The sequence below is a fragment of the Chiloscyllium punctatum genome, chromosome 18, assembly GCF_047496795.1.
Source record: "Chiloscyllium punctatum isolate Juve2018m chromosome 18, sChiPun1.3, whole genome shotgun sequence".
Classification (NCBI taxonomy): domain Eukaryota; kingdom Metazoa; phylum Chordata; class Chondrichthyes; order Orectolobiformes; family Hemiscylliidae; genus Chiloscyllium; species Chiloscyllium punctatum.
This window is the reverse complement of record NC_092756.1, coordinates 16,122,631-16,147,539: the sequence shown is the minus strand read 5'-3', so window position 1 is coordinate 16,147,539 and position 24,909 is coordinate 16,122,631. Positions and strand designations below refer to the sequence as shown.

General features: G+C 46.5%; 1 long non-coding RNA gene across 2 annotated transcripts; it reads right to left on the bottom strand.

The window, feature by feature from the left end:
* Positions 1-1,085: 1,085 nt before the first annotated feature.
* On the bottom strand, positions 1,086-23,888 carry LOC140489135 (uncharacterized). 2 transcript variants are annotated; one of them, XR_011963080.1, is made up of 5 exons: positions 23,843-23,888; positions 22,686-22,792; positions 17,101-17,226; positions 2,292-3,036; positions 1,086-1,165 (listed from the first exon to the last, which is right to left on the bottom strand). It is a non-coding gene; the product is annotated as an uncharacterized lncRNA (long non-coding RNA). The 2 variants fall into 2 exon arrangements; XR_011963079.1 differs by lacking the exon at positions 1,086-1,165 and having other exon boundaries at positions 1,575-3,036.
* Between the last annotated feature and the right edge of the window lie 1,021 nt (positions 23,889-24,909).

Here is a 24,909-nt window from a genome sequence, read left to right as displayed (position 1 = left end):
TGACAACTGTGTCGTGCCCAGCCACTACACCCTCCCTATCTCTGTAAACTCGTTGGTAAGCTCCAAATACCAACCCTATCAGTGTAATCCCCGTTCTCTATAATTCCCCCGATCTCTGTAACTTCTTCAGGACTGATAAGTCTGTACCTGTCCCGACAACCTATCTGACCTCTAAACAACATCAGTGATCTCACAATATCTGACCTCTGTAGCATCCTCCAGTCTGTACAGTCCTGCTTTTCAGTGTTAGCTTCTCTTGTGCCTGCATTCCCCTTTATCTCTGGTTATAGACCTTTGCTCAGGAGAACAACACCTCATTATCCACCCTGTGAGAACGCAAGAATCTTTGGTGTATCAACACATTTGCCTTGTTTTCTCAATAAATTCTAACCAGTTCAAAGTACAATTTTCTCCGCCTCTTCTCATTAATATCTCAGCTTGAGGATCTGTCTGGTGAATCTTGTCTGAACTGCCTCCAGTGCAAGAACATTTTCCCTTTAGATAGGGGACTAAGTGTTTTCTGTTGTGAGTTGATTCCTGCCTTCTGTCGTTGTTGCATGCCTTCGCTATTATTATTTTCCATTCTCTTTGGAATCAATGCCAGCATTACATTTGCCTTCTCTATGACCGGCTGATCCTGTATGCCACGTTTCTGAGATTTATGCACAATGATTCCCAAGTTTTTTTCTGTGGTGGAGCTTTCTCCAATCGATCTGAAACCAAGACATGACAGTACTAAGAAGGAACGTGTCGGAATTCCTGATGAACATGCCCGAAATGATAATTCACACTTCAAACCCAATGGAATAAGGACAGTCTATAAGTCCACAAGATATAGGAGTAGAATGAGACCATTCGGACCATTGAGTCTGCTCCACCATTCAATTATAGCTGAAATGTTTCCCAACCCCATTCTCTCTTCTAGTCCCTGAAAGCCTTGATCCCCTTAGTCATCACGAACTAATCTATCTCTGAGTTAGGTATGCAGAATTACTTACCTCCACAGCCCCGTGAGGCAGTGAGTTCCACAGATTGATCATCCTCTCGCTGAAAATATTCCTCCGTATCTGCATTTTAAAGGATCATTCCTTCGCTCTGAAACTGTGTCCCTAGTCTCTCTTACTCGTGGAAACATCTCCATGTTCAGTCCATTCAGGCCCCTCACCTACAGGCGGATGTAAGAACATAAGAACGGAGGAGCAGGAGTAGGCTATCTGGTCCTAAGAGTCTGCTCTGCCATTCAATCAGATCATGGCTAATGTTTTCATGGACTCAGCTCCACTTGCCCACCGTCTCAACGTGCCCCTTAATTCTTCTCTTCTTAAAAAAGTAATCGATCTTCACTTCATACTTCTACCCAACTTTGAAACGCGTTCAACCTTCAACCTACCCATGTCTGTCACCTTCTCTGGTCGCCTTTAACCTCCCAGTTCTGTCACCTTATCCAGCTGGTTCAACCCTCCAAATCTCTATCACCTTCTCTAGCCCGTTCAACCCTCCATATCTGTGTAACCTACTCCACCCCCTTCAACCCTTCCTATCTCTGTAAACTTCTCAAGATTCTTCAACCATCCACATCTCTGTAACCTTCTCAAGCCGCTTCAACTCTCCGTATCTCTGTAACCTTCAAAGGCCTCTTCAACCCTCCGTATCTCTGTAAGCTTCTCCATCCCCTTCAAGCTTCCATATCTCTGTGTACTTCTTAAGACGCTTCAACTTTTCATATCTCTGGAACATTCTCAGCCCCTACAACGCTCACTATGCCTGTAATCCTCTCCAGCCCCTTTGACCATCCATATGTCTGTCACCCTCTCCAGCCTCTTCAGCCCTCCCCATCTAGGTAACCTTCGCAAGCTTCTTCAACCTGATATCCCTCCTTATCATTGTAACATTCCCAGCACCTACACCCCTCTCTGTCCCTGTAACATTCTCCAGCACCTGCAACCCCTTCCTATCTGTGTACCATTCTGCAGTGCCAACACTCCTCCCTGTAATCTAATCCAGCACCTATACCCCTCCCATTTCCTGTAACATTCTCCAGCACCTACACATTCGCCCTATGCCTGTAACACTCTTTAGGACCTTGGCCGTCCCTATCCCTGTAACATTGTCCAGCACCTACACCTCTCCCAATCCCTGTAACCTAATCCAGCACCTGAAACTATGCACTAACCCTGTAACGTTCACCAGAGCGTGCCCCCTTCTTAGCACTGTTACCTTATCCAACACCTCCCTCCCTCCCTGTGTATGCTTCTTCAGAACCTATAACTCTTCCAATCTCTGATACCTACCACAGCATGTAAATGTCTCTTTATTCTCTGCAACCTCCTCCAAATACTAATATCTTCTGATCTATGTTGCCCTCTCCACACTTCACTCTGATCTCTCTTTGTAATCTCGTCAAGTCCATATACTCCAAGTGGGAATTCAGAGGAATAGAGCAATGCAGCAGTTGTTGATAGTTTGATGTTTCGTCTGTATATATACAGGAAATACACTGATAGTTTCCCACATTGTCAGGTAGATGCCAGTGCTGTAGCCCGGCAGGAACAGCTTGAATGGAATGTAATCAGAGCACAAACACTTCGCATTATCCAAAACCACCAGCCATTTGCTGATACTACACAAAATGAACCGAATTAGCTGAAGACTGACATCTAGAGGAATCTAAAGCAGATCATCCCATCGACCCTTCTTTCTATACATTGTTGGGAATGGTTCAACCTTATCTTCTCTTGTTGTGCTGGGCTCTTTCATTATTGAGAAGGCGACATTTATGGATCCTCCACCAGTAAGTTATTTGATTGTCCACCAGCATTCACCCAGACTGCAGTCGACAGGAGTGAAGAGATTAGGTCTGATTTGTTGGTTCAATCTGTCTATCACTTGCAGTTTTCACTCTTTGGTGTGTAAGAGATCCTGTTTGTTAATGTTACCTCATTTTCAATATACCTTCGCAGGCCCTCCTATGTTCCCCCTGGCCTGATGGTCAATTTAACGAGGAGGATACGCCAGGCAGTGTCAGTGAAAATTGTGCTGGAGGGTAGCAAAGCGGGAAGAGGAGAGGGAAAAGGTATTGAGAGAGTGGGGAGCGAGAGAAAGAGAGACAATCAAGAAGTAAGAGATACAGAACAGTGAAAACAAAAACACAAATAAAGAAGATAAATAAAATAATTTAAATAAAATTACCTGAAGTTTTTTGAATTCAGCAACTTCAGACAATTTTACTTCATTTTTTAAATTTATCTTTTTTATCATTTCACCTGCACTATCATAGAGCCATTAGATATGGACAGCACAGAAAACACAGTCTTCAGTCGAACTCGTCCATTCCGAACAGATATCCTCACCTGATCCAGCCGCATTTGCATGCACTTGACCCATTTCTCTCTAAACCCTTCCTATCCAAGTACACATCCAGATTCCTTAACAGAATTGGAATTATACCATCCATCACCAGCTCGTCTGGCAACTTATTCCAGAAACGCACCACCCTCTGCGTGCAGCCGTTGCCCCTCACTGCCTTTCGAATTCTCACCTGCCCACACCAGATTTATACCCTCTAGTTCTGCACTGCCCCACCTGAGCGAAAGGAACTTGTCTATTTACCCGATTCATTCCCCTCATGATTGAAAAACCTCCATAAGATCAGCTCCCAGCCTCTGACGCACCAGGCGAAATAGTGAGTGAGTGTTCAGCCTGTAAACCTTTGCACCTTTTCCATTTTCAAATATAGGATGTAGCATGCTGTCTGAAGCAATCATTTTAGCAGCTGACCTGTCGCTGACAAACTCTGCAGGAAGGCCTGTAAAACTTGCTAAATATGCTGTCAAACGAAGATTGCATAAGCAGCATGAGTCATTGAGCAAAACGTGCAATTGACTTCTGAGCTGTTGCTGACACCAAAGCAACTGCGTCGTTCGGGAGCAGAAAGAACCCCACTGATAGATTACAATTCAAATGCATTTGGCATAAGGTTCGTAGCAGTTTATAAGCAGCACATAACCCTGATTCCAAAGGTCTGTGAGTATCCAGAAGAACAGTGAGCGATCGTTGAAGGTACGTTTCTCCAGACGAAATTTGTCAACGTGACAAGCTGCAGCTGAGCTGGTGGCGTTGCGATTGAAATTACATGCGTCCGGACATTGTGCTGAATTTTAGATATCAGAGCAAATGGTTAACTCGAGTATGCGCGTTCGGAAAAGTAAATGTCTTTTTTGTTGAAAAGCTTTGCAACGAAAGGAAATGCTTCAGACTGTCGTGCGATCGATTAGAAGCAGAAAATGCCCAGCCGCCGTGGTTGTGAGCACCGGCAATATAGGCATTTGCTTTCACAGGCACCCACGCTTTGGTCCGTTAGTTCAGCTGGTTAGAGCGTGGTACTGATAACGCCAAGGTCGTGGGTTCAACCCCCAAGCTGACCATGTATTGCGCTTGTGTGGTTTTGCTGTGTTTCCAAACAACGTGCTCCACAAAGCAGGAAGCGTCACCTGCGCAATAAAACATTGGACAGGGATAGACGCACGACTTGATCGCCGTACCCGTGATGACTGGTAGATGTTGTCTGCAGCAAAACAACCAGTCTCAATTGTTTTCACCAACAAATGCAAAACGTGAAGTATATGCAGTATTAGGCAGACCTGGCACAGTGTCGGAGGAGAACCAGAGTTCAGGCTTCAATTCAAATCAAAGATTCGTTCATGTTATTTTCCTGGATCTCTGTTAATACTTGTCACACGACTTCCAGAGGGAATTCGTTCGCTTGCTCACCTCTCATGCATCGACACTGGAGTTATCATATCACCGGCAAAATCATAGAGCCATTAATAAAAGCAAATTACTGCGGATGCTGGAATCTGAAACCAAAAGAGAAAATGCTGGAAAATTCTCAGCAGGTCTGGCACCATCTGCAAGGAGAGAAAAGAGCTGACGTTTCGAGTCTAACTGATTAAAACTGATAAAAACAAAGGGGGAGTATTATGGAGCTATTTATACCACGCTGAGAGAAGGTGAGTCAAGGCTCCAGATGCAAAGGTGATAATGACAGTGCATGGAGAGATTAAAGGGAGATTAAGAGGCGTGAATCACCCAGGCTGAAGCCAGCGCTATGTGACAAAATATGTGAGGGATGGGTGAAGCAGAAACAAAATGGAAAACAGGGGAGAAGGATAGCAAAGCGGGAAGAGGAGAGGGAAAAGGTATTGAGAGAATGGGAAGCGAGAGAAAGAGAGACAATCAAGAAATAAGAGGTATAGAACAGTGAAAAAAAACACAAATAAGAAAATGAAATAAAATAATTTCTTCAAGGCTGCAATGTTTCCTGCATCTATCACCATTTCAGATGCTGACAGACCTGCTGAGGATCTCCAGCACTTTGTTTTTTTTTGCAGATTTCCACCATTTTGCTGTAGCACAGAGACATCGACATGTATACAGCTCCAGATTTTGTTGACTCTCCTTCCTGGGATGTCAGGAATGATGGCTGAAGAGGGACTCAATCTTCGTTTAATCCTCCTTTCCTTTGGCTTTCTGAGCCGCTACCTACATCACTAATATTCTACCTCCCATTCCCTGTCCTGAATCTGACCCATCTAAGCCTACACTTTCCTTCCCACCCCCCTGCCAGACTTGTTACAAACTCACCAATGGAACTGGAAAAAGCCACCAACATATTTGTCTCAGCTCTGGCCGGGGGTAACCGATCAGGCTGGTACAGGTCCCACCCAGAAACAGTCCCAGTGCCTGAAGAATCATAACCCTTCTCTGGTACACCATTTCCCCAGCCACACATCCAGCTGATCTACCTTCTCATTCCTGCTCTCATTAGCACATGGCACTGGGAGTAAGTCTGACATTATTACATTTCAGGAGCTACATTGTAATGTATCTCTGCTCTCCCTATGTCCAGCTTTCAGGCCCTCATCCCTCTGTTTAGCGATATCTTTGGTATCTGTATGTTGCACGACAACGGCCTGTTTACCTTCCAGCTCCAGAACGTCCTGCAGCCACTCCATGATATCATGGATCTTGGCACCAGGGAGATTACATACCATCCTGGATTCATGTCTGTGGGCACAGAAATGCCTGGCTGTACCCCTGATTATTGAATCCCCTGTCACTATAGCCCATCCACTCTCATTCCTCTTGTTCTGATCAGCAGAGCTCTCTGGCTGATGCTGATTTCCCAAGAAGCCACCCCCACCCATTCCCGCCCTTACAGAATCCCAAGCGGTATACAGTATCTGTATGAGAAGGGGATAACAACGGGGGACTCCTGTACTCGCTTCCTGAGCCTTTTACTAGATCTGATGGTCACCCATTCCCTTTCTGCCTGTGTAACCCTCACCTGCAGGGGGACTAACTCACTAAACGTGCTGTCCATAACCTTCTCTGTATTGCAGATGCTCCACAGTGAGTCCACTCTCAGCTCCAGCTCTGAAAGGCAGTTTCACAGTAGCTGCAGATGGGAACCCTTGCTGCACAAATAGCCGTCAGGGACACTGGAAGCGGCCCTTGTTTCCCACATTGTGCAAGAGGAGCACACCACGGGTCTGAGGGCTCCTGTCACAATGTCTCTCTACATTCATCTAGTTACTCCCATTAGGAGAATTTAAATGAGTGAGTAACCTTCCTTCACTTCAAACGTGTCCAATTATAATAACAAAAAAAATCTTTACTTAAGCTGATATGTCATACTTTAAAAACTTAAATACTCCACAGGTATCACTGACAAATTGGCTATTACCATTGGGACTGTGAATTTCTGAAAGGCCTGAAGTAAAATGGAGTTTCAGCTTCACCTTCTCCCTGTTTCACCTCACTATTTCCACCCAACTCCAAAACACTCTCATTGAGTCAAGCAGCCCTCACAGTGCAGCCCTGTCATTTTCATTGTCTGCTCATACCTACACTGCCCTCAGCCTCCTGTACTGTTCCAATGCATCTCAATGGGAGCTCAGGGACGGCACCTCATCTTTCAATTCAGCCCGTTGTAACCCCAGAGTCAACATGGACTTCAGCAGTTTCTGAATGAACAGACAGTTGTCAGAATCTGGAACGTTCCACCTGAAATGGTGCTGGAATTTGAGTCCACGAGAAATTTGCAGAGAATTGGAAGTAGGGAGTTTACAGATTAACATTATAAAGTGGATGATTGAGACTAAATCTGACAGTTCCTGCAAGAAGACGAGGTGTAATTTGGATAAATCTGTGCTGTCTCTCAGGCCAATACCTCCTTCCACAGCTAGAGGGCCAAGAATTGAACACATACCCCAAGGGGGATCCAACCATGGACTTGAACATCTGTCTGCTTTTGGCTTGACAAAAATATTGAAGATATTTTCCCCACACACAGAACAGACAAACCTTTCTCCTTCCACAGTTAAATGCCAATGACATTCCGATCCTGATGACTCCGCTGACTGTAGAAACTTGTTTATTGAGATCCCAGTCTCAATTATTCTCAATTAATATCCTATAAAATGAATTCACAAAACAAAGCTCACAGTCAGTGCAAGATGAATAGTGAAGGCAAACACTTCTCTTGGTATGTGTGTGATGTCTAAATGCTCCTCTTCAAATCACCCCGCCCCCACCCAGGAAGAGGACACGTCCATGCTCCTTGCTGTACCTTGCCCCAAATGAAGATGGTGGCTATAACCCAGGACCTCTCACTGCCTGAGGCCCAAGCCATCTTCCCCTTTGCTGCAAACGTGGGACCAAGAGTTTCTAATTCAGACGAACGACCTGCACAGAGTGTAACTAAACCCTCCCAGTCTACACTGATACATTTCATCCGGTTTCTGCTGCCACTCTCCCCTTTCTGCCTCCTACACACACCATGGGTTATCACGGGTCCAGTGACCCTTCCTCAGAACCGATGACAGCTGGGAAAATTAGAATCCCTTCAGGAAACAGACCCTTTGGCCCAACAATTCCACACCCACCCTCCGAAGTTTATCCCACCCAGATCTGTTCTCCTACTCTATCACTCTCCATTTCCCCGAACTAATGCACATCCCTGAACACTACGGGAACCTTAGCTGGGCCAATTCACCGAACCTACAGATCTTTGGGCTACAGGAGATAGGGGTTAAAGAGTAAATAATAGGTGGGGACAGAGCCCAAAGAGACACAGGAACATTTGGAAAGATAAAGGAGTGGGAAGGTGGAAAGCTGTTAATGGAGGAGACAGGAACCTTCTAGCATCTCAGTGGCGGTGGTGGAAATGGCGGCTGATGATCTACATTGTGCCTGCAAAAAAGACCCTGAGCTTCCAGTTGCCTGCTCTTTAACACACAAGACTGTTCCCTGTCCAACATCTCTGTCTCATGCTTACTGCAGTGCTCCAGTGAAGCTTGACGCAAGCTGGAAGAACACTTCAGAACATACCAAATGGCTTCCTATTTCAAGGACTGCAATTTCCCCTCACATGTGGTCAGCAACGCCCTCCAGCGTATCTCCTCCACTTCCCACACCACTGCCCTTGAACCTCACCCCTTCAAATGCAACAAATTGGAATCCCGCCATCCTCACCTTACACCCAGATACAACACATCATCCTCTGCTATTTCCACCATCAGATCCAACCACCTGAGATATATTTCCCACCCCACCCCTTTCATTTCATTTCCACAGAGACCATACCTTCTGTGACTTCCACGTTAGATCCACACTCCCCACCAACCCACCCTCCACTCTAAGCACTTTCGCTTGCCACTGCAAGAGGTGGAAAACCTGTACCCACACCTTCCCCTCACCTCCATCCAAGGCACCACTGGATCCTACGACATCCAGCAGAGAATTCCCTGCCCACCCAAACACCTCACCTATTGTGTCCCTTGCTCTCGGGACGCCAAATTGTGGAATATTTCAGGGAACACTTCTGGGACACATGCACTAACCAACCCATCGCCCTGTAGCTGACCATTTCGGCTACCCCCGACTCCCTCCGCCACCACGCTGGCAAGGACATGCAAGTCCTCCATCCCACAAATCCGAGCCACCCGACACCTGGAGGAAGAACACCTCATCTTCCACCTTGGGAACTTTCAACCCCACGGCATCAAGGTTTCCTCATCTCCCATCCCCCAACTTATCTCAGATTCAACCCTCCAACTCGGCAAAGCCCTCTTGAACAGTCCCACTTGCCTATCTTCCTTTCCAATTGTCCATTCTGCCCTCCATCTACAACCACCTATTGCCAACCGAGCTCTCTTCCCCCAACCCCAAACACCCGTCCCTATTTATCTCTCAGCCATATTCCAGCACCCACATTTCTGATGAAATGCTGACATGCCCAATACGTCAATTCTCCTGCTCCTTGGATGCTGCCTGATCTGCTGTGCTTTTCCAGCGCCACACTTTAACACAAGCTGGAAGAACACCACCTCATCTCCCACTCGGGGACCCTGCAACCCTCTGGCTTCAACATCAAATTCAATAATTTTATGTCCTGAACTCTCCCACATCCTAGTGTCTTTCCCCCCTACCCCACATACCAGGCCTTGTTATTACATAGCCTGCCATTACACACTACCTATGATTAGCCACTAACAGTCCCCATAAAAAGCTATTCACCCTCCCCGCATCAGATCGTTATCCACTCCTTTGTCCAACTGCTCTTATCTCTCTCTTTGGACTCTATCCCCACTTATCATTTACTCTTTAACCCCTACCTTCTATATAAAAACGGACATTTTTTTCTCAGTAACATCAGTTCCTGAGGAAGCGTCAATGGATCGAAAATGCAAACTGATTTCTTTTCACAGATGCTGACAGATCTGTTGAGCTTTTCCAGTACCTTCTGGTTGTGTGTGATTTACAGCATCTGCAGATCTTGTGGTTCTAATTTACCCAGAGTATCTCATTCAGGTCCAGCAGACTGAAACAGTTTTTATCAACCTTCTCAGTCCACACTAACTCCATCTCTCTCCCAGTATCTGCTGTCTCTCCCACTCCTGAACATTCAGTCCCCCCTCACAGTGACACTGCGCCTGCAAAGCTGATGGTCATGTGTTGGCCTGCTGGACCCACCCCTCATTCACTCCCATTGGCTGGAGGATCACGCCATCTCTCCTATTGGTCTGAAGCTGTGTCAATCAGCCAGGCCCCATTGTGACATGAGTGGTGGGATCCTCCCAGGTGCATCAGAGGCTGAGGGGTGACCTCATAGAGATTTATAAAACAATGAGGGGCATGGGTAGGATAAATAGACAAGGTCATTTCCCTGGGGTCGGGGAGTCCAGAATGAGAAGACATAGGTTTAAGATGAGAGGGGAAGAGTTTAAAATGGATCTAAGGGGCAATGTTTTCCCACTGAGGTTGGTGCGTGTATGGAGTCTTCTGTCAGGAAGTGGAGGATGTTGGTACAATTAAACCATTTGGCATCTGGATGGGTATATGAATGTGAAGGGTGTAGAGTGATATGTAAAAACAAGGACTGCAGATGCTGAAAACCAAATACTGGATTAGTGGTGCTGGAAGAGCACAGCAGTTCAGGCAGCATCCAACGAGCAGCGAAATCAACGTTTCGGGCAAAAGCCCTTCATCAGGAATAAAGGCAGTGAGCCTGAAGCATGGAGAGATGAGCTAGAGGAGGGTGGGGGTGGGGAGAGAGTAGCATAGAGTACAATGGGTGAGTGGGGGAGGAGATGAAGGTGATAGGTCAAGGAGGAGAGGGTGGAGTGGATAGGTGGAAAAGAAGATAGGCAGGTCGGACAAGTCAAGGAGACAGTAACTGAGCTGGAAGTTTGAAACTAGGATGAGGTGGGGGAAGGGGAAATGAGGAAGCTGTTGAAGTCCACATTGATGCCCTGGGGTTGAAGTGTTCCGAGGCGGAAGATGAGGCGTTCTTCCTCCAGGCGTCTGGTGGTGAGGGAGCGGCGGTGAAGGAGGCCCAGGACCTCCATGTCCTCGGCAGAGTGGGAGGGGGAGTTGAAAGGTTGGGCCACGGGCCGGTTTGGATTGATTGGTGTGGGGGTCGCAGAGATGTTCCCTAAAGCGCTCTGCTAGGAGGCGCCCAGTCTCCCCAATGTAGAGGAGACCACGTGGGGAGCAACGGATACAATAAATGATATTGGTGGATGTGCAGGTGAAACTTTGATGGATGTGGAAGTCTCCTTTAGGGCCTTGGAGAGAGGTGAGGGAGGAGGTGTGGGCACAGGTTTTACAGTTCCTGCGGTGGCAGGGGAAAGTGCCAGAATGGGAGGGTGGATCGTAGTGGGGTGTGGACCTGACCAGGTCGTCATGGAGGGAATGGTCTTTGCGGAAGGCGGAAAGGGGTGGGGAGGGAAATATATCCCTGGTGGTGGGGTCTTTTTGGAGGTGGCGGAAATGTCGGTGGATGATTTGGTTGATGCGAAGATTTGTAGGGTGGAAGGTGAGCACCAGGGGCGTTCTGTCCTTGTTATGGTTGGAGGGGTTGGGTCTGAGGGCGGAGGTGCGGGATGTGGATGAGATGCGTTGGAGGGCATCTTTAACCACGTGGGAAGGGAAATTGCAGTCTCTAAAGAAGGAGGCCATCTGGTGTGTCCTATGGTGGAACTGGTCCTCCTGGGAGCAGATACGGCGGAGGCGGAGAAATTGGGAATACGGGATGACATTTTTGCAAGAGATAGGGTGGGAAGAGGTGTAATCCAGGTAGCTATGGGAGTCAGTGGGTTTGTAAAAAATGTCAGTGTCAAGTCGGTCGTCACTAATGGAGATGGAGAGGTCCAGGAAGGGGAGTGAGGTGTCAGAGATAGTCCAGGTAAATTTAAGGTCAGGGTGGAATGTGTTGGTGAAGTTGATGAATTGCTCAACCTCCTCGCGGGAGCACAAGGTGGCGCCAATGAAGTCATCAATGTAGCGGAGGAAGAGGTGGGGAGTGGTGCTGGTGTAATTACGGAAGATCAACTGTTCTACATAGCCAACAAAGAGACAGGCATAGCTGGGGCCCATACGTGTGCCCATGGCTACGCCTTTGGTCTGGAGGAAGTGGGAGGATTCAAAGGAGAAATTGTTAAGGGTGAGGACCAGTTCGGCCAAACGAATGAGAGTGTCAGTGGAAGGGTACTGTTGGGGATGTCGGGAGAGGAAAAAACGGAGGGCTTGGAGGCCCTGGTCATGGCGAATGGAGGTGTAGAGGGATTGGATATCCATGGTGAAGATAAGGCGTTGGGGGCCAGGCAAACGGAAGTCTTGGAGGAGGTGCAGGGCGTGGGTGGTGTCTCGAACGTATGTGGGGAGTTCCTGGATTAGGGGGGATAGGACAGTGTCAAGGTAGGTAGAGATGAGTTCAGTGGGGCAGGAGCATGCTGAGACAATGGGTCGGCCAGGGTGGTCAGGCTTGTGGATCTTGGGAAGGAGTTAGAACCGGGCAGTGCGGGGTTCCCGGACTGTGAGGTTGAAGCTGTGGGTGGGAGATCTCCTGAGGTGATGAGGTTCTGTATGGTCTGGGAGATGGTGGTTTGGTGATGAGGGTGGGGTCATGGTCGAGGGGGCAGTAGGACGAGGTGTCCTCGAGTTGGCGTTTGGCTTCAGCAGTGTAGAGGTCAGTGCGCCAGACGACCACTTCGCCCCCTTTATCCGCTGGCTAGATGGTGAGGTTGGGATTGGAGCAGAGGGATTGGAGGGCTGCGCGTTGTGAGGGTGAGAGGTTGGAGTGGGGGAGGGGGGACGACAGTTTGAGGCGGTTAATGTCCCGGCGGCAGTTGGAAATGAAGAGGTCGAGGGCAGGGAATAGGCCAGCGCGGGGTGTCCAAGTGGATGCAGTGTGTTGGAGGTTGGCGAAGGGGTCCTCGGAAGTTGGGCGGGAGTCCTGATTGTGAAAGTAAGCTCGGAGGCGGAGGCGACGGAAGATTTGTTCGATGTCAAGTCGTGTATTAAATTCATTGATGCGTGGACGGAGGGGGATGAAGGGGAGTCCTTTGCTGAGGACTGATCGTTCGTCCTCAGTGAGTGGGAGGTCTGGGGGGATGGTGAAAACTCGGCAGGGCCGGGAGCTGGGATCTGGTGTGGGTGTGGAGCTGGGAGTGGGGTCGGAGCCAGTACCTGAAGTTGGTGTGATGGTGGGGGGAATGGGGGTGGAGGCATGAGCAGGGGTAATGTTGCCCTCGGGGTTCTGGGGGGGGGGTGGGGAAAGTGACAGTGGGGTCTGTGGGGGCCGTGTCAGCAGAATGCAGGTGAGTGGCGCTGGTGTGGGTGGAAGTGGTGGTGATCATGGCAGTAGGGGTGGCGGGAGTTACTGAGCATGTGGCATCAGCGATGATGTGAGGGCCGGAAGTGGCTGTGGGAGTGGCCATGATGTGAGCGGAAGTGACATCATCACTCAGCGTGGGGGTGGTAGCTGCGTCAGCCGCATGGCTAATGGCGTTTCCGAGGCCAGGGGAATCTTCTGGAATGTTTGAGGAGCGCTGGTTATGGAGGTGGGTGGATAAAAGTTTGTTGTACATATAGTTTTTGACAGATCTGCCTATCTTCTTTTCCACCTATCCACTCCACCCTCTCCTCCTTGACCTATCACCTTCATCTCCTCCCCCACTCACCCATTGTACTCTATGCTCCTCTCTCCCACCCCCACCCTCCTCTAGCTTATCTCTCCATGCTTCAGGCTCACTGCCTTTATTCCTGATGAAGGGCTTTTGCCCGAAACGTTGATTTCGCTGCTCGTTGGATGCTGCCTGAACTGCTGTGCTCTTCCAGCACCACTAATCCAGTATGTAGAGTGATATGTGCCAAGTGTTGGCAAATGGGACTAGATTAAGTCGGGATATCTGGTCAGCATGGACCAGTTTAACCAAAGGGTTTATTTTCATGCTGTACATCTCTACAGCTTTACACTGTGATGAGCTTCATCATTCACAGTGAATGGGTCAGTATCACAGAGCACAGGGGCTGGGGGCTATTCAGCCCATTGGGGCTGTACTCTCTCCCTCTGGAGATGGTGCCAGTCAGTCCCAACTCACCTCCCATTTGGATATAGCCCTCCAAATCCTTCCTTAAAAAAGTTAAATTTCAAATTTGTTTTGACAATAACTACTGAATCTGCATCCAGCTGTCAGTCAAACTGTTCCAGAAGCTCAGAACTTAGTGAGTAAAATAATCTTCACATTTTTAACCTGCATTATTTGCCAGTTACCTGAAAATAGTTACTAAAAATTGTGACATTAAAAATTTCTCACTCTGTCTCTCTGTAAATGAAATACCCTGGAAACAAATCAACTCCTGGTCAAAATCACTGCTTAACCTTCTCAGCTCCAAGGAGAATTGTCTGACCTTCTGCTAAATCTTAATTTTAATTTATTAGTGCCATAGAGATGTACAGCACAGAAACAGACCCTTTAGTCCAACTTGTCCATGCTGATTAGATATCCTAAATTAATCTCGTCCCATATGCCAGCAGTTGGCCCATAGCCTTCTAAACCTTTCCCAATCACGTATCCAATGAGATGCCTTTTAAATGTTGTAACTGTACCAGCCTCCACACTTTCTCTGGCAGCTCATTCCATACACGTGCCATGTTCAGCTTGAAACTTTGCCCCTAATATCCCTTTTCAATCTTTTCCCTCATGCCTGTGCTTTCTAGTTTTGGACTCACCTAAACAGGAATAAGACCCTGGCTGTTTACCCTATCCATGTCCCTCACGATTTTATCAACCTCTATGGTCACCTCTCAGCATCCGATTCTCCAGTGAAAACAGCTTCAGTCTATTCAGCCTCTCCCTGTAGCTCAATCCCTCAACCCTGGCAACATCTTTGCATCTTTTCTGAATCCTTTCAAGTTTCACAATATCATTCCAATAGCGGGGAGACCAGGACTGAAAGCAGAATTCCAGAAGTGGCTGAATGAATGTCCTGTACAGCCTCAAAATGACGTCACAACTCCTGTACTCAATGCACAGACCAATAAAGGCAAGTACACCAAACACTTTCTTCACTACCCTGCCTATCTATGATTCCACTTTCAAGGAACTATGAACCTGCACTCCAAGATCTCTTTGTTCAGCAATACTCACCAGGACCTTCGCATTAAGTGTAGAAGTCCTGCCCTGATTTGCTTTTCCAAAATGCAGAACCTCATATTTATCTAAGTTAAACTGCATCTGCCACTCCTCAGCCCATTTGATTGGAGTCTCATTGTACTCTCGGGTAACTTTGCTGTCCACTGCACCTCCAATTTTGGTGTCTATTGTAAACCTACTAACCATAGCTCCTATATTCACATAGAAATCATTTATATAAATGGCAAAAAGCAGTGGACCCAGCACCCAGCCTGACAGCATATTGCTCATCACAGGCTTCCAGTCCAAAAAGCACCCTCCACTATGACACTGACTTCTCAGCAAGGTTAGAGCTCATGGCATATAGGGAGAAATAGCCATTTGGATACAGAACTGGCTCTTCAGACTGGAGGCCTGTGACTAGTGGAGTGTTACAAGGATCACTGCTGGATCCACTACCTTTCGTCATTTATATCAATGAGTTGGATGTGAACATCGGAGGTATAGTTAGTGAGATGACACCAAAACTGGAGGTGTAATGGACAGTGATAAATAGTACCTCAGAATACAATGGGATCTTGATCAGATGGGTGAATGGCTGAGGTTTGGCATTTTGGAAACTCAAATCTTAGCAGGACTTATCCACTTAATTGTAAGGTTCTGGTGAGTGTTAATGAACAAAGAGACCTTGGAGTGCAGGTAGTTAGGATAGTGAAGGCGGCATTTGGTATGCTTTCCTTTATCGGACAAAGTATTGAGTACAGGAGTTGAGAGGTCATGTTGTGGCTGTACAGGACATTGGTTAGGCCACTTTTGGAACGTTGTGTACAAATCTGGTCTCCCTCCTATTGGAAGTATGTTGTGAAACTTGAAAGGGCTCAGAAAAGATTTCTAAGATCTTTGCCAGGGTTGGAGGATTTGAGCTAGGCTGGGGGTTGAACAGATTGGGGCTGTATTCCCTACAGCGTCGGAGGTTGAGAGGTGATCTTATCTATGTATGTAAAAACATGAGGTGCATGGATAGGATAAATAGACAAAGAATTTTCCCTGGCGTGGGGGATCCCAGCACTAGAGGGCATAGGTTTATGGTATGAGGGGAAAGACTTTCAAGAGACTTGAGAGACAACGTTTTCACACAGAGGGTGGGACCTGTATGGAATGAGCTGCCAGAGGAAGTGGTGGTGGACATTACGATTGCAACATTTAAAAGGCATCTTCATGTGTATATGAATAGGAAGGATATGGGCCGAGTGCTGACAGGTGGGACGAGATTGCATTGGGATATCTGATCAGCATGTACTGGTTGGACCGACGGGTCTCTGTTTCTGTGCTGTCCATCTATGACTCTTTGACCTTCTGGCCAATTCCGTATTCAAACAGCTAGTTTCGGCAGAATTCTATGGTATTGAACCTGCTAACCAGTGTGTTATATGAAACTTTGTGTCTTTCTCAAGTCCAAGTTACTGATTTCAATGCACAAAGCCATGCTGACTCTCCCTAATATTTTCTTGCTTTTCCAATGACATGTAAATGTCATTGGAATCCATTCCAACAACTTCTCTGCCACTGACTTCAGGCTCACCGGTCTATAGTTCCCTGGCTTTTCCTTATCACCTTTCTCAAATAATGGCACCAATCTTCCAGCACCTCACCTGTGGCGATCGATGATACAAATATCGCAGCGAGAGGCCCGGCAAAAGCTTCCCTAATTACCCACAAAGTTCTGGGATACACCTGATCAGATTCCAGGGATTTATCCACCTTTATGCATTTTAAGACATCCAGTACCTCCTCCTCTGTAATATGTACACTTGCCAAGTTATCACTATTTATTCCCCCAATTTCTCTAACTTCCATATCTCCTTTCAGTAAAAACTGACATGAAATACTTACAGAATCTCTCCCACCTCCTACTGTCTTGTTGATCTTTGAGAGTCGCTATTCTCTGCCTAGTTATTCTTTTGTCTTTAGTGTATTTGTAGAATCTCTTTGGATTCTCCTTAAAGATTCTTCCCAAAAGCTATCTCATGTCCCCTTTTTCGCCTCCTGGTTTTCCGCGAGTACACTCCTACTGCCCTTATAGTCCTCTAGGGATTCACACCAACCCAGTGGTCTGTACCTGCCATATCCTTCCTTCATTTTCTTGACCAGAGCCTCAATTTCGCAGGTCATGCAGCATTCTCGACGCCTCCCAGCCTTGGCCTTAACAGGAACATACTGTCTGTGTACTCTCATTGTCGCAGGCCTATGAAGGCAATGGCAGATGAGGACAGAGAAACAATCATTATCATTAAAGAGGTAGTGTTGGGAAAGCTAACAACTCATCCTTGTCTCTATAATTCCTCTCTAGCCTCAGAACTATCACTATCTCTGCATCAAAGACATCTCAATCTCTGCAACATCCTCCAATCTCTAATCTCCTCCAGTCTCAACACACTCTCGATCTTTAATCTTGTCCACCCTCACAAATCTCTGTGATGTGCCTTTCTTTAATTCCAGCGTTCAGGATAACCCATTTTTATTTCAGATTCCTGCACCCAGAGCTCCACAATGTCCCGCTTAACCTCTGTCACGTTTTCCTCCAAAAAACATTAATCAATTCCGTATCATCTATTCTAATATCACCTTCTCTGACCTGGTTTCTATTGTGGCTTGTCATACTCCTATATTACGCTTCTGTGGTCTACATTACAGAAAACAGTTTTGTGGTCCATTGGGTTTTTGCTGTAAAGAAATCTCCCAGATGACTATTTTAATCCCATTTTCCAGCACAGAGCTCATAGACCTGTCAGCCTTGGCATTGCAAGTGTGTTCCTAAATAGATTTTAAATGCCTTCGGGATTTCTGTCTCTCACTCTCTTCCTGACAGAGACGTTTAGTGCAACTGTTGCTCGATGCTATCACCCACAGGGTTCAGAGCAGCTGGGTCTGTGCGAACCACAGATCGCCCACACATTGTGATGGATGGCAGGGTCCCTGAGAGGGGGCACAGGAGATTTACCAGGATGGTTCAAGGAATGGGGGATTTTAGTTGCAGAATTTGTGGGGCTTTTTTAAGATTAATTGTTCACGTGACATGTGTGTTGCTAATACTCATCAAGAACAAACTTCCACAATTAATGGACTCTCCTTTTCAAACTCCCCCCTTGCCTGCGCTGTGGTAATATTCAGGTTAACCACCACCGACATCTCTCTCTAATGAGAGAGCAGTCCTATGGTCGGGTAGGACAATGCTGACTTGATCTTTTACACAGTGATGCCACTGTGCCTCGAGGGTGGGGAGAGAGAATGCTGAAGGTGGTGGATGGGAAACCACTCGGGTACAGTACTTTATACTGGAGGATGTTCACTTTCTTTAATATTGTTGGGGGGGTGGGGGGTGCACTGATGCAGCAAGTGGAGAATGTTCCAACACAATCCTGCTGTGTACCTTATAGAGAGCAAACAGACATTGGGGAATCAGGGATTTGGAAAAACAGAGTATTCTCCTTGTAGCAAAGGAAATTTGGGGAGCTGTGACAAAGTGGTTTACAAAAGTTACACGTTGTAATAATAAACCTTACACCCATCAGCTCATTATACAAGGATTACAGGACACATGTTGAAGATTTGGGAAGATCTATTGAGAGGATGGTTTGATTCAATGGAGAACCTTTATTCAGCAAATGGTATTGATCTGGAACACAATACTCTCACACAATACGAATATCCAGGTCCTGATGTATTGAGTAAATCTGTCAGAGTTTGGCGTTACAGTGACTGAGATTACCATAAGAATATCTACCTTTAATACAAGTTTATAAAATCCGTCACTGTCAGTTCAAGTTTGAAACTCATACAATCCCCTCTTCCTGGCCCAGGAGGACTGTACACATTACCCCTGGTGGAGGTTAGCAGGCACTTCAAGGGCAAATTTATGTGGGTTTCTATGAGTTTCCACCTTGGGACTTCATGTGACTGAACATGGGACAGAATGTCCCAAGATTCAGTGAGATATGGAGAACAGGATTTGCTTCCTTTTCTTTCCTTCAGTGCTGCCGCTGTGCCTCCTCAATAAGACATGGGTGTGAAAGGCTCATGCAGCTTGATGGGCAAGATGTCTCCATTCTGACCAATGGGCAGCAAGCTCCTCCCAGTCATGAAACAGAGTATCCCTGAAAGATAGCAACTGCGCAAGCTTCCCACTGCCCAGTGCTCACAGTACATGTTTCGAATAATGAGGGGGGAAATCTCCTAGAAAAGGCATAACAGGAAAGTTCCAAAAGGTTATAAACAGTTTACAGAGAGATATTCACAGGAAACCTGGGCAACAAGTTGGCTAATTGAGTATAACTTGGGATAAACTGTAGAAAGCTGCACCAAAAAGGGACTGGGGGAAAATGAGCAGGAAACACAGAAAGCGAGCACACAGTTACAACAGGGAATCAGGAAAGGGAATGGAATGCTGTCCCTTATTTCAAAGAGTTTGTAATATAAGAGTTTGGAGTATATACCTTAGGGCAACTAAACAAATGGCGAGCGAGACCACATCTGGAGTAACGTGAACAGATTTGGTCACTTTAGTTAATGAAATAGAGCAGTTTATTGGAGGCATTTCAGAGAAGATCCATTGGGATGATCCTTGTTTTGAAGGGATTATTCTGTAAGCAAAGGCTGAATAAGTTGGGAATATACTCACTGGACTTTGGAAGAATGAGAGGAGATCGCTTTGAAACATACAGGATTCTGTCGAGGTTTGACAGGGTAAATATGGAGAGGATGTGTCCCATTACGGGTGAGTCTTGAACCAGATTCTGGGTCAGTCGCGGAATCAAGGGTTCTGTTTCAGATTTGTCAAGTTAAAGGCAACACCGACACAGGTTAGGGTTTCAGGAGCAATGGAGCTGGGGTGAAAAGGAGACAAGCAACGTTTTAGAGATTGGAATTTGTGGTGTTTGTGATTGTGTAGATGTCTGATCAGAAGGTCACCTTGGGGTCAGATATGAAAGCAATATTGTGAAGAATGTAGTTCTGCCTCAGACACTTCCTAGTGAGAGGGAGGGACACAGCAGTAAGGGAAATGAATTTGGAATAGCAACTGAAGGCAATGGGTTTATCAATTACAGTGTTGCATTGGAGTGAATTGCAGCTAATCGAAGCGTGGTAAGCAGTTTGATAACTGAGTAATAGTGGAGTAATGGAGAGGGATGATGGGGAGGGAGAGCTGGACATTGTCAGTGTATACATGTGAAAACTAATAGTGCTTTTGGGCGATGTTACCTACTGGCAGTGTGTAGGTGAGAAACAGGACGGGCCAAGGATAGATCCTGGAGGGACACCAAATACAATGAACTCAGAAAGGAAAGGGAGAGTGGAGACGGAGCAGGATTTCCAATGATGGTGAGGTCAAATATTAGGTTTTAGCAGAATGGGAGAGAAGGATATAACCAGAAAAGACAGATAGATCATGGAACAATATCTGTGAATTGCGAAAGGGGAGGGGGGTGATGATAAGCAGGAGGATGAAACAGTGATTTGGAATGTCCATGATTTAGCTACACTAGGGTAAATGGTCAAGATGACCTCTAATAAGGCTTGACAAGGGACTCCAGGAAATGCAAATTTAGGACTAAAATGAGGAGCACCGTTGTGAGGCAGTTTGGCTCGGTGGGCTAGTGGAGAGGGAGGAAAGAAGCAGAGGCAGCTGATCGGATTGTCTCAATGTTATGGACAGAGAAACTCCATGTGCTCCTCACTCTTGTTGTTGGAGGGGAGGATGGAGGAGACAGGATAATGGAGTGTTTTTATCTCCAAAACAATAAACAAAACCTGTGATAGTGATTCTAAAAATAAGTGAACAAACCTGTCATATTTATCAAGAATATTAAAATATACAACTGAAGTTCAGGTTCGAATCCCAAATCGGTAGAGGTTGGCTCTGAATTCAAGAAAAATATAACTGGAATGAAGAATCTACTGTTTGCCATGGAACCAGTGGGGATGTTTTTCTGCCATTGACAATATCCTTGAGGGAAAGAAACCCGACAGTGGCCCATCAAGTCACTCATTGTATTAATCATTGCACAGTCTCAACAAAGGAATGAAACTGGATGGACCACATTACATCTACCAATGCACTGGAAGATACAACCACACAATCAGCCCTCTTGACCCTGCAACTTCTGTCTCACTGTGGGCCAACAACAGAATTGTACTCCAGCCCAATCTGAAATCTCATGGCCTGATATCCCCCACTTAACCATTAACATCAAGCCAGGGGAATCAAACCTGGTTCAATGGTGAATGCAGGAGGGCATGTCAGGAGCAGTACAAGGCATACCTAAAAATGAGGTGCCAACCTGGTGCAGCTACCAAACCTGCATGCCAAACAGCAAAAGCAACACCAAATAGAACTAAGTGATCCCATAGCCAATAGATTAGATCGGAGTTCTGCAGTTCTGACACACCAAGTCAAGAATAGTGATAGACAATTGAACAACTCACTGGAGGAAGCATCACAGATATCCCCACCCTTACAGATGGAGGGGTCTCACACATTCATGCAACAGATAATAGGACAGCATTAGCAGCGATTTTCAGCCAGCAGTGCCAAGTGTATGAGCCTTCCCCATTGATATCTGTGATGTGAGGGACCAATCGACTTGGTTGAAAACTCATTTCCAATCAGATCACGAAATGGATAAGCAGTGTAAAGGTATGGGCCCTGCCAATATTCTGGCAATAATACTGTTGGCTGTGCTCCAGAACTTGCTGTCCACCAAGGCAAGTATTGCTCCAGCACTGGCACCTACTGACTTTGTGGAACATTGCTCAGGGATGTTCCAACACAAAAACACAGGGCAGATCCAACTCAACCAATTCCCCTCTATCAGTCCACACTCGCTCAGCAGTGAAGTGATGGAAGGTGTCATCAACAGTGCTGTCAAGCAACTGCTCAGCAATAACCTGCTCAGCGATGCCCAGTTTGCGTTCTGCCAGGACCACTCAGTTCCTGAGCTTGTTACAGACTTGATTCACAAACTGACAAACAGCTAAACGAGTTGAGGATGACAGGCCAGACCCCCTCCAAGTCCACTATTTCGACTTCAGTGATATCACCTGACCTCACCACAGTCTCAGCTCAGTTGCTGAAACTCTCATTCATTCCTTTTGTTGACTCTAGATTTCATTGTCTGAACCCACTCATGGCCAGCATCCCACCTTCACCCTCCCGATAATCTCAGGAATATTGAAAACTCTACTGCCGAAGTGCTCACTTGTACCAAAACTTGCTGATCAATCAAAAGACTCCCATTTATAAGCAACAACAATTTACTTTCGCACCTTTGAATTAATTCCTGGCTGTAATCATTCCTAACTCCCTGCACCACACATCCTTTCATATCTCAATAACTCATTTTAGTTCAGACTCTCAATCATGTGTTTATTTTTGAGTTCTCCTGTGTGAATGTTTCTACAGACTCCAAGGGAACATGGTCTGGAATCCCCACTCTAACTCTCTAAGATCTACTTTCTTCCTTTAAGACATTCTTGAAAAACTGCTTATTTGGCAATGGTTGTGGTCACTGGACACAATATTCTTCATCTGTAGCCTTATGTCAAAACTTCTCAATAATATTTTTGCGAAATTAAAACCATGATGATTTGTACAGATATCTTCTACTCTTCAATATCGCTGAGTGAATAATCTGTAACGTCTCTTACCCAACCACGTTGTGGGAGCACATTCACCATACAAACTGCAGCAGTACAAGGAAGTCAAACATCACCCTCTCCACAGGCAACAAGGCTTTGGCATTGATCGCTGGTTTCTGTGGAAGGAGAAATACACAGTTGATGTTTCAGGGAGTGCAATGTGAATCACAGGGAATGAAAATGGTGCAGAATTTGACTGTCGGAAATTGAAGGAAAATGCACTCGCTTATTGGAAAAAAGAATTCTTGACTGTCAAAGATATTGTGGAAAAAAAATAACCTGATAATGGAACAGCGTATGGTCAGGAGCCGGGCAGCAGTGGACAATTCATTTACATTCCTGAAGAAGGGCTTATGCCCAAAACGTCGATTCTCCTGCTCCTCGGGTGCTGCCTGACCTGCTGTGTTTTTCCAGCTCTACATTTTTCAATTCATTTACAAAACAGCTGTGAAAGTAATTGTAAAATACTATACAGACCAAAAATACACCCATGAGAGACTGAGGAAGCTAGATAATGAACAAGTGGACATCAGAGAACCCAGAGGTGAAGCAGAGCAGAGTTCACTTGTATGATCCCACAGTCAAAAATGTCTAGCACAGAAACAGACTTCTTCGGTCCAACCTATGGCAACCAGATATCCTAACCTAATCTATTTAAATTAAATCCTATCTGCCACTCCTCAGCCCATTGGCCCATCTGATCAATATCCCACTGTACTCTGAGATAACCTCCTTCATTGTCCACAACACCTCCAATTTTGGTGTCACCTGCAAACTTACTAACTATACGGCCTCTATTCACATCCAAATCATTTAAATGAATGACAAAACAAATCCAAAAAAAAAGTCCATTTTTCTGGGTTTGAATGTGCTCTGTGTAAACCTGCCCTTTGACTCTTTTTACCAGGGAAGGCTGTACATACATCCCTCTGAACTTTGCCCCCTACAAAGCTGGCGGCCGCGCACGTGTCCAGTGAATCATTGCCCCGAATAAAGATGGCGGCACTCACTCGGGCCGATTACTCAACGAGGCATTTTCCCGTTTGCTTGAAAAATGAGACTGAAAGTTTCAAATTTGTATTTTCCGATGTGTACCAAATGATTGTAAAACCTCTCATACCAACACCATTTCCCTCCCGCTTCCGGCTGTTTATTTCTTTCCTTACCGACAGCTCTCCGCACATACATCCCCAACATCCGCGCCGACCGCGGAGGATGATCACGTGGTATAGTCAAGTCCCGCCTTCATTCACTGATTGACTGGAGGACCAACTGCCCCACCAGGTCCTCCAGCTCTACCCCTGCCTATCCATTGGTCCACCACTGACATCATTAACCTGAAGTAAAAACACTGACTGCAGATGCTGGAAACCAGATTCTGAATTAGTGGTGCTGGAAGAGCACAGCAGTTCAGGCAGCATTCAAGGAGCAGCGAAATCGACGTTTTGGGCAAAAGCCCGAATAAAGGCAGTGAGCCTGAAGCGTGGAGAGATAAGCTAGAGAAGGGTGGGGGTGGGGAGAAAGTAGCATGGAGCACAATGGGTGAGTGGAGGAGGGGATGAAGGTGATAGGTCAGGGAGGAGAGGGTGGAATGGATAGGTGGAAAAGGAGATAGGCAGGTAGGACAAGTCATGGGGACAGTGCTGAGCTGGAAGTTTGGAACTAGGGTGGGGTGGGGGAAGGGGAAATGAGGAAACTGTTGAAGTCCACATTAATGCCTTGGGGTTGAAGCGTTCCGAGGTGGAAGATGAGGCGTTCTTCCTCCAGGCGTCTGATGGTGAGGGAGCGGGGTTGAAGGAGGCCCAGGACCTCCATGTCCTTGGCAGAGTGGTAAGGGGAGTTGAAATGTTGGGCCACGGGACGGTGTGGTTGATTGGTGCTGGTGTCCCGGAGATATTCCCTAAAGTACTCAGCTAGGAGGTGCCCAGTCTCTCCAATGTAGAGGAGACCGCATCGGGAGCAACGGATACAATAAATGATATTGGTGGATGTGCAAGTAAAACTTTGGATGTGGAAGGCTCCTTTAGGGCCTTGGATAGAGGTAGGGGAGGTGGTGTGGGCGCAGATTTTACTGTTCCTGCGGGGGAAAGTGTCAGGATGGGAGGATGGGAGGGTGGGTTGTAGGGGGGCGTGGACCTGACCAGGTAGTCACGGAGGGAACGGTCTTTGCAGAAGGCGGAAAGGGGTGGGGAGGGAAATATATCCCTGGTGGTGGGGTCTGTTTGGAGGTGGC